Below are 9,308 nucleotides of genomic sequence, written 5' to 3'. Positions count from 1 at the left end.
TGGAATACTGATTGGCCACTTTGGCCCTCAATCTTAAGTTCCACCACAAATCACAAGGGGAATCGTGTGCCCCTTGTCCCAACTATGCTCCCCCCTTATCCCGCCGTGCTTCTGCACTCCGACACACTGAAAAGTCCTTGGAGTTTCATGTCCAACCACAAACATCAACTTGCTATCAGCATTCTTCTCAGAGCGAGCCTCTGAGTAAAACCAAAACACGGAGCTCTTCTAGCTGCTAAAAAGAAGAGCTAACCCAGTCCCAGCTAAAACCAGGACACCTGATTTGCTAATATCTTTTATTTTTACCTTTCCCCCTTTCATTTCCACATTCGTTTATCTCCTTTGCTTATAACATCTTTAAGAAGTTATAAGCAGATTTCCTGCCACCATACTTCCTTAGATATGGAAGCTTTTATAGGTAAACTAGTTTACAAAATGAACAGGATGGTTTTAACCACCTTTATGGTGGGATAATCCCTTCCGTTGCGGGGAGCTGAACACACTTAGCTCTACCTGCCTCCGAAGAGATGGAGACAGAGCACTGCCAGCGCTCGCTGTAAACAACACCTGGCAATGTCACTTTTCTCAGGTGGGGCATCCCAGGGCTACGTGTTTCCACAGCACCAGTTTTCAGTAACTCAGCACCACTACCCGTGCAAGATGAGAGTGACAGTCGTTTTGCTACCAGATGTGCCTGCATTTTGTTTCCCTCAACCTTTTGCTCCGTCCGGACCATGAGGCTGGGTTTTTATTTTACTGCTGCTTTTCCCTGTGTTTCTCTCTCTCTCTGTCGTAGAACCCCTCACCAAGAAAGACAGGCAGTTTCGTGTCCAGTTTACTGTCACTGGATCATTTGAAAAGCTGGAGAGGTGACCACTGGAAAGCAGAGATGGTGGCCACGGTGAAGCAGAGATGTCTCCCAGGCTCCCGGGAGGCTGTCGACGAGCAGAAGTGATTCACATAAGGGCCGAGAGCTGCCAGACCCCCTGTTCCCTAGATAACCAGAAGAAGCTGTTACAGAGGAGGCTTTCCCACCCCATAAACGGTGGGGCATGCAGAAGCCCCTCCTTTCGTTTCCCAAACTCATTTCTGGCTGCCAAATCTACCCGGACTGACATCATCCTCTGCTAAGGGTGAATCAGCGCGGTTGGGGAGTACGGTTTTGCAATATCCTAATGACAATTCGCCACAGCTTGTCCCTGTATCAACCGGGCAGGGAAACAACGTGAGTGCCCGGTGAGCAAGAAACGTGTTTAAACCTGCGGCTTGGGCAACGCCGCTGATGCCGCAGCTGTGCGCAGCGCCCGGGAGGCTGCTCAGCTCCACCTTGTGGCACCGTCTCGGGAAAGATGTCCGTGGCCGTGAGAGGGTACACGGCCCGTGGGGACGGCGGCTGACCCTCCGGAGCACTTAGCTATAGCTTTTCTCCTGTTGGATAGATGCACACGTAAGCGTGCGTATTGGTGCGGAGCTCCACGTGCTCTACGGGCAGAAAACGGAGCCCAAGTGTTGAAATGATGCAGAAGCACCGAAATTAGGCTCAAAGCTGCTCTGTGTTCTCCCTGCAACCCCTGTGCTTTATTTGGGGAAATGTTTTGCTCAGTTGCTGCATCTTGTCTCAGCCAGAGGATGAGCTCTGGGACCACCACTGGGTGTGCCTGGGCAGCACTTTGTGAGGCAAGTCCTTAATCCTGAGCTAGGGTGCTTCCCGCTCCTGAAATAATAATAAAAATAAGTAAATAATAATCCAAAAGAGGTGGTGAGGTGTGAGAGAAACTAAAGACAGCATGATCCTAAGTAGCAGTTTGGGGCTGGAATCTGTCTGGGTAGCATTTGGGCTGGGTCTCAAATCTGGCCCCAGAACAGACCTGGACAACAAGCCTGGATATGGAGTCACAAAATGCTCTTTATTCCTGGCTGGGGATCAGCTGGGCTCCAGTGAACCTTGGAAAGTCAGTTCAGCTCCAGGAGCCAGAGCGGAGAAGATTCATGTCAACCTGTTGGCAGGTTGTAACACTTTTTCTTTGAATTTTTTGTATTTCCCATGGCAACTTAACGTAGGAGAATCAGAAAGCGAGAGTGATTCAAAGCAATGGAGAAGAGATAATGCCAAAATCAGCAGGATTGTGAAAAACCTATTTGCATTTTTCCCCAGGGATGCTCATTTTTAATATAGAGAGGTGCTAAAAGTAAGGATATTTGCTTATAATGACATGGGTTTTATTAATGACATCCTCAAACAGGAATTTCTTGGACACGCTATTCCATTTGGAGATCGGAGTGTGTAGCAGGGATTCAAACTTTGCACTTTGCTGAGTAGAGGCATGTTTTGGGTGGCTTCGCGAGTCCTCAAGATCAACAAATCCGTATGAAAGTAATGCTCAGCTTTTACACGCTGCAGAACCTTTCAACTTCAAAGTGCTTTGCGCACATTAACTCATCTGAGATGCGTTCCATCATGAAACTGTTATGCCTTTGTTTTTTTGTACCACACTATTATTATATATATTAACCTGGTGCCTAGAGGCCCAACTGAGCTCAGGGCTCTGCCGTGCATAAATGGAATAAGAAAACAGCTTCTCTCCGGATGAGTTCACGATCTACAAAAGTAGCAATGGGTGGGAAAGGAGAGAGAGGCACGGGGAAGTGAAGTACGCTTTGTGTCACTCAGCCGGCACCTCGTGGGGCGCAGGCTGTCTGAATTCAAGGCCAGCACTCAATCCCTTGGCTTCTCAGCCTCCTGTTAATGTTGAAGTTGGCAAGAAAGCCCGACAGCCATTTTGTCTCCAGCTCAGAATAAGCTAATACAGACAAAACTGTACGCGACACACTCTCACTAGTCTTTTGCTTGGATTGTTTCCTCTGGTCCTCTAGTCCAAACTAAAGGTTATTCTCATTGAAATCACTCTTTACACATCACGTGTAAAAAAAACCCCACAGTTATAGTGTCCACTGTCTGTTACCTCAGCTGGACGACTACGCATCTGATGTACAGGGTTGTGTATGCCTACACGTGTGCTGAAGCGGAGATTATGTTAGGTCTGACATTCCTCTGCTATAGATCACCGTTGTACCTGCACTGCAATGTCGTGAGAGCTTGGGCGCAGAGCAAATGGATGTTCTTGTTAAATCTGAAAGGCTTTTCTAGCCGCATAGATAATTTGTTCAGTGCTTTGAAGACACAAAATAACAGAAAAATAGCAAATGTTATTATTAATAGCAGTACTTAGTGTAAAGAATTTGCCCATGTCAGTGAGGGGCAGTGTCCCGTATCCACAGTTAACTCAGAAATGTGCACATAAAGTGCTAGAAGGCACTAGAAGGCTGTGCAACCTGGGGCATCTTTGGGGGGGGGGGGGGGGGGGGGGGGGGGGGCGGCAGGGGGGAAGAAAATAAAAGAAAACTCAAGGAAGTTGCAAATACAAATAAGTTGGTTACAACCCGTGTGTCGCAAATAATATCTCAGGAGACAATAGGTACCAGAGAGTATGTCCAGATGTCAGATATTAAACTGCATGCTTGCGGAGGCTTGCTACTAGGACCCTTGAAGCAGGGGGACCATTAGCTTCCTGAGGGTCATTCTGTGGAATATCAGTCATAAAGCTCAGGTAGGTCCTAGGAGTTTACCACAAACTGGTGACCTTCCTGTGAGGTTTGACACTGACTTCTGTTTCTGTCACAGATCTCTGGAGAATGGCACCGGGGTAGTATGGAAGGGTTGGCATTTAAACTACCTAGGTAGATGCTTTCCTCTTAGAATAATTTCCAGTGTGTTTTAGAGTAATAGCTTAACCTCACTTCCACAGGCAGTTCGTTTGGCTTGTATTTTAACCTCTTCTCTCCTACCTTGCACAAGGAGTGTGTAAGTCTTTTTGGGGCAGAGACTTGTTCTGCTTTTACGTGCCTAACATAATAAGGCCTCACCTTGAGGGGCCCTAGGCGCTGTCCTAATAAATGAGCTGAATTAATTGCATGATCATCTCCTTTAACCATGTGGGAGGACTAATGCTAGTGGACCTTTTTCTTCTGTTGTCAGTTTTCCAAAGTTTGCTTTGGACGTTCATGAAAATTCAGGCATGTGCCACAGAACTTGCCCACGCAATCTGTCTTGGTGAAGAGCCCCGCTCCTGCAGCTTGTATCTTTTTAGGGGCTCAACACCATTTTTTAAAAGTCATGTTCAGCTCTGGCGACTCAATTCCCTCTGGTGGCTATCTGTCCCTCTGACCAATTTCATGCTAGCTTGTCAGTGGCAGCCAGGAACAGACGAACAGCAAATTCACAAATTCTCTGAATTGTGGAGAAGCAAATAAATACTTGTAAAGATTTTGCTTCCTTTGCATTTTGCCTTTATGTAATTTATCATCTTTCAACGTCTTGCCTGCACTTTTTAATTACTGCAACCCTTCCATCATTTTTGTAATTTAAAAAAAGCCAATTATATGACAATCTTGATTGCTTAATAGTTGTAGCAAAATGCGCACATGTGTTAGTAAGGATGATTGTTCTTTCTTGTTTGTTTTTATACTATTCGCCTTTCAGATTTCTGGGTTATATAATTGTTCCCTTTGGCTTGCGATCAAGTTTTCAGATTAACGATGGCTCTGCTGTAGCACACTGGGGAGTTGACATATGGCTAATCCACCTGACAGGCTCTGGCTCCTCATTCCTTAAAAGCGTGTGGATGGAGGATTTTGCTGTTAAAATGTCACTGTCAGTCATGTATTAAGTGAAATCAAGGTCCCAACCTCCGTCTCTAAAGCAGCGCTAAGAACAACAAGTTCAGTGCTGGAATATAGCGTTGCTACTCCTCTGGCAGACGGGCTGGCAGATATGTAGGAATCTCAGCTCCCTCTGGCTACTGGGGGTTTATACAAGCTCAGCAATTCTGAAAATCAGACATGTATAAAATCCAAACTCACCCTTGTTTTCCCCAAAGTAAAAGAGTTGAAAAACACTCTTTTGAGCCCTGCTCTTATGTATGTAGGACATACGACTTTTTGTGCCCTGCCTCCAGAGGAACCTTACCAGTGAGGTTTCCACACCTCAGTTTATTAATTATCATGGCTTATGTGTATTGGCAGAGTATCTGGCAGACCTTCCAGCAGGCTGTGACACCAAAGTGGCAAGCACTGAACACACAGAGATGACAGGAGGCTCCATACTCTTTAAGGGGTGTAAAACCGAGACAAAAAAAAAATCTGAAATGTACACTTACTTTAAGCATATCTTAAGGCAACACTTAAGTGTAAGGATGCGACTAGTTTGCGCCCACAACTATTTGCAGGAATGCAGGCCCAGGTCCACCCACACAGCCCACCAAGCATGGTTTTGTGTGGGTATAAGGTATGTGTGCCCTTTAACAGCAATTTGCAAGGGAGAGACCTGATAAACAGCTCCTTTGCCAGTTGTGTCAGTGATCCAACAGCTGACATTGGATCACTGACACAATAAGCTAATCGAAAAATAGCTTTTTAAAAAATGGTTCTTACATACTCCAGGTGGTGCCTGTGCAGATGGAGAAGGGCAGGCTCTTCTGGCTGTGTTTTGTGGTTTTTTTTCTGCATTGCCCTCTTCAGAGGGAAGATGCTTGCAGAGTTGAAAAGACAAGTATTAAACAGTGATGCTAAGAAAAATGACATTTTCAGGGTTTGGAAAGAGGATTATGAAAAGCAAAAGGCTTTGAGAAGGCTCGAGGAAACCAAGAATACAATTAGATTATCGGATCACTTTGCAGGTAACCAAATAAAACCCCTGTCCTCATAAAAATTACACGATGTGTGAAACAAAACAGCAGGGAAACACTGAGACACTGTCTTCCCTGTGAATAATGATCAGTTCATTGCTATCAAAACAAGATATAAACAAAGCTATGCCAAAGAGATCCCATAGCATAAGAAGACAGAAGCATACAGTGGTGCGAAAAAATAAGGGGAGGAAGGAAGGGTTTGGCTTGCTGGTGCTGCAGGTGGGGAAGCGGCATGAGCACTGAGGGTACTACAGGAAGAAATGCGGGAAGGGGTGCACTTCTTGGGTGGAAAAGACAGAGGACAGGAGTCAATTCAGACCAAGTCTGAAGTCTGCACATTATCCATCATTAGATTTCATAGCTCAGTTCCCACAGATGTTGAGAGTCAAAATAAGGTGTTGAGACATTACATTAAAAATTGAGTTAGTTCACCTACTGTAAGCAGCAGCTCTGTGACATAAAAACCATGTGCTTTTGTTTAGCCCATTATATCAGCCAAGTGGTTGAAGGAGGCAATGCATCCAAGGACTTTTGAAGATACTGTTGTATCTCTTTGCTGTACTCCCTTCAGTGTGGTCCTACCACTAAGCTTTGGCAGCAATTAGAATAAAATTGCATTATTTTAATTATATAGCCAATTTGCAGGCCTCGATCTCACAGCTAGGGGCAGAGGAGGGGCTGCCTTTGACTTTTTTGTCAAAGCTGGGTTGGGTGCTAGAACTAAAAATGTTTGCCTTAAACGAATTTTCACTCTTTGGACTGATTTTACAGAAGGGGAAAATTGGAGAAAACTCAGTTTGGCCGCTTTACACCTAGCAACTGGCAAACTTTGAAACTTGCATCCTTCACAAATACAACCCAGGCCTGTAGGGAGCACCTGGGAGATTTTTCTCCTCCTGCTCGTTAATGGCAGAGGAGAGCCTGGCCAGGGTTTAATGACCGAAGGGTGTGTGGGTGGCAGCGGTCTGCAAGGCTGCGGCTTAGCTTCATCCCTGTTGGCTGCAGGCAGCGAGCGGGGCTTTGCTCTTGTGGGATAAATCCCCGCAAATGGGACAGCGTCTGCTTCTTGGGGAGGTACTGCTCCGCAAAAAAATACTGCCTGTTGAAGGGGGGGTGGGGGTGATGGCGGCGGCTGCTCTTCTGACAGGAAAGCCGGCTTCCTCTTTTCCTCACGGTCTCGGGGAGGAAAGGGAGGATTTAATCCCTCCCACGGTTCTTCCCCGCTCTCCGGGCACGGCGTTTCCCTGCAGGGCAGCCCGTCCCGGAGGCGCCCCCTCACACCGGGGCCGGCAGCGGCGGCCCGCGGCGCCCGCTGGGTGGCGCCAGAGGCCTCGCGGCGGGCGCGCCGCGCCCCTGTCAACGGCCGCAGCGGCGGGAGCCGTTTGCCCGCGGCGCAGCTGTGTGCAGTGAGGTGCGGCTGTGTGCGGCACGGTGTGGCTGTGTGCGGTGCGGCTCTGTGCTTGTTGGCGGCGCCATGTGCAGCCTCGGATGCGTGAGGGGACGCCCGGCCGTCGTTTAAGGCGCAGGGCCTCTCTCTCCGGCGGGCGTGAGGGGTTTGCAGCCACGACGGCAATTTAATCCCGCAGCTGTTTCGCGGAGGGGGGAAGTCGGGGGGAAGGCGCTGCCTGTTTCTGCAGAGTGCTGAGAGAGTGTGTCGTGGGGCACGTTGTGGCCTGATGTTTCTGAATAGGCACGAATTGCTTCGCAGGAGGAAAGCCGTCCATGGATAAAGGATTTGCAGGGCGGGTTGCTGAAGGCTTTCGTGCCCACTGGGGCAGAGGTGATGTCCAAGTTACAGGGGAGGATGTGACCTAATAACGAAGTTCATTTTAGTGTGGTCCTGGGATTTCTTTTCAGATTAAAAAAAGAAAAAAGTGAAGTCATCTGTTTTACTTATTTTATTTGTGACAATGTGGAACACATGTATTGGCCTGGCACAAGCTGTGCATCTTTTAGTAGCAAAGGAAGAGATGAGGTCAGGATTGAGAGCAGTTAAAAGTCTGTGTTAGTGATGTGTTATAGCTATTTATCATATGGATGTGGGTGATGTGTATTTCCCTGGATTTTTTTCTTACATTATATGTGTTAAAAATGGTCGTGTCTACTCATGAACCTGCTTAAAGACATATGGAGTACGTGTAAAGAAAACTGAGACTTGGTAGTGGGAGAAGATGAGTGTAGGTGACATAAAAGACTTGGATCTCAGCACTGTGAGAGGAATCATGCAACCTCTGAAGCAAACTATGGCCAAGCACTACCAGGTGAAAACTGGTGCTTTTGGCAGCCTTTCAGTTTTGTTTTCCCCGTGATCCAAAAAGTCAGACTAAAGCTTCTGTTCTCCTTGAAGACATCCAGTCTTGGTTTGGAAACACCAAGTAAAGATGAAAAATCTTCCCCTAGGTACTTTGCTGCTCTGGTTAATCACCTTGTAGATCACAGCTTTGTCTGATTTCATAAATTAATTTTCTTGGCTTCAACTACTGGCATTTTGTGTGTGTGTCTTTCTTTGCTGCGTTAAGCAGCTTTCTAATATTAATTTTCTCCTTGTGAAGGATTTATATACTGTAACCAAGTCATCTCTTTCTCTTCCTTTCAACAGCCTGAACAGCTAGAGCTCCATAGGCCCCTCCTGCAAAGCTTTTACTTGAGATGTTGCCTCTTCTTTGTGGCTCTTTCTGCCCCCTTTCTTAATCAGACACCTGAGAAACGAGCTCCACTTCTACTGCTGCTCCCCTCCCCTGCAGCACAGTACAAACACAGAGATTGTACTTGCTCATTTTACTTTCTCAGATGTGTCTGTAGTATCTTAATTTTGAGTAAACCCAAATTCTTTTCAAGTTCTTTGTTTTCTAGAGTACACTTTCATCCTGTGACACCTTGCTTGCTATTCTTACGTTTATTGCATTGTGTTTTCTTGAGTACTATGTGTTACTGAGCTGCGTTTACTTATGATCAAGTCCTTTTACCCTTTGTCAGTCTCAGTATGATAAACATCCATGTGTATGTATCACATACAAACATATACTTGTGTTATGTACACATCTCTTTCATAGAAAAAGGGAGGAAACCCCCCACCTTTACGGGTTATGTACCCAGAATGCAACCCTGCAGAACCCCACTAGAAACTTCCTCAACTGATCGTATTTCACCACTATCTCTGAGTTTGCCAGTTAGCTGATTTTTAATCCATTTATTGTGCTTTCATTGGTGTAGGATAAGAGCTACCTTTTTTAATACCCTGCAGCCTTATGTCAAGTACTCTACTGAAGTTGTTACACTTTCATGATTATCATTTGAAATCAATCCCGCAGTCTCAGAGAATGCAATCATGTTTGTGAGTCAGCGTCTATTTTCCATATAATCGGGTAGACCATTCCTACTTATGTTCCCATCCTTTCATACTTTATTGATTGCATTGCATGCTTTTTGCCATTATCTTGCCTTGCACTTAGGGTTATAATTACTGAGGTCAACCCATTCTCCTCTTTAGTGAGTATCAGTACAATGCTTCAGTTTTCTGGCATGTTCCCAGTTTTTTGAAGGGGAATCTCTTCTGAGCAT

The sequence above is a fragment of the Tauraco erythrolophus genome, chromosome 5 (genome assembly GCF_009769465.1).
Source record: "Tauraco erythrolophus isolate bTauEry1 chromosome 5, bTauEry1.pri, whole genome shotgun sequence".
Taxonomy (NCBI): domain Eukaryota; kingdom Metazoa; phylum Chordata; class Aves; order Musophagiformes; family Musophagidae; genus Tauraco; species Tauraco erythrolophus.
Note: the sequence above shows the minus strand (reverse complement) of the source record.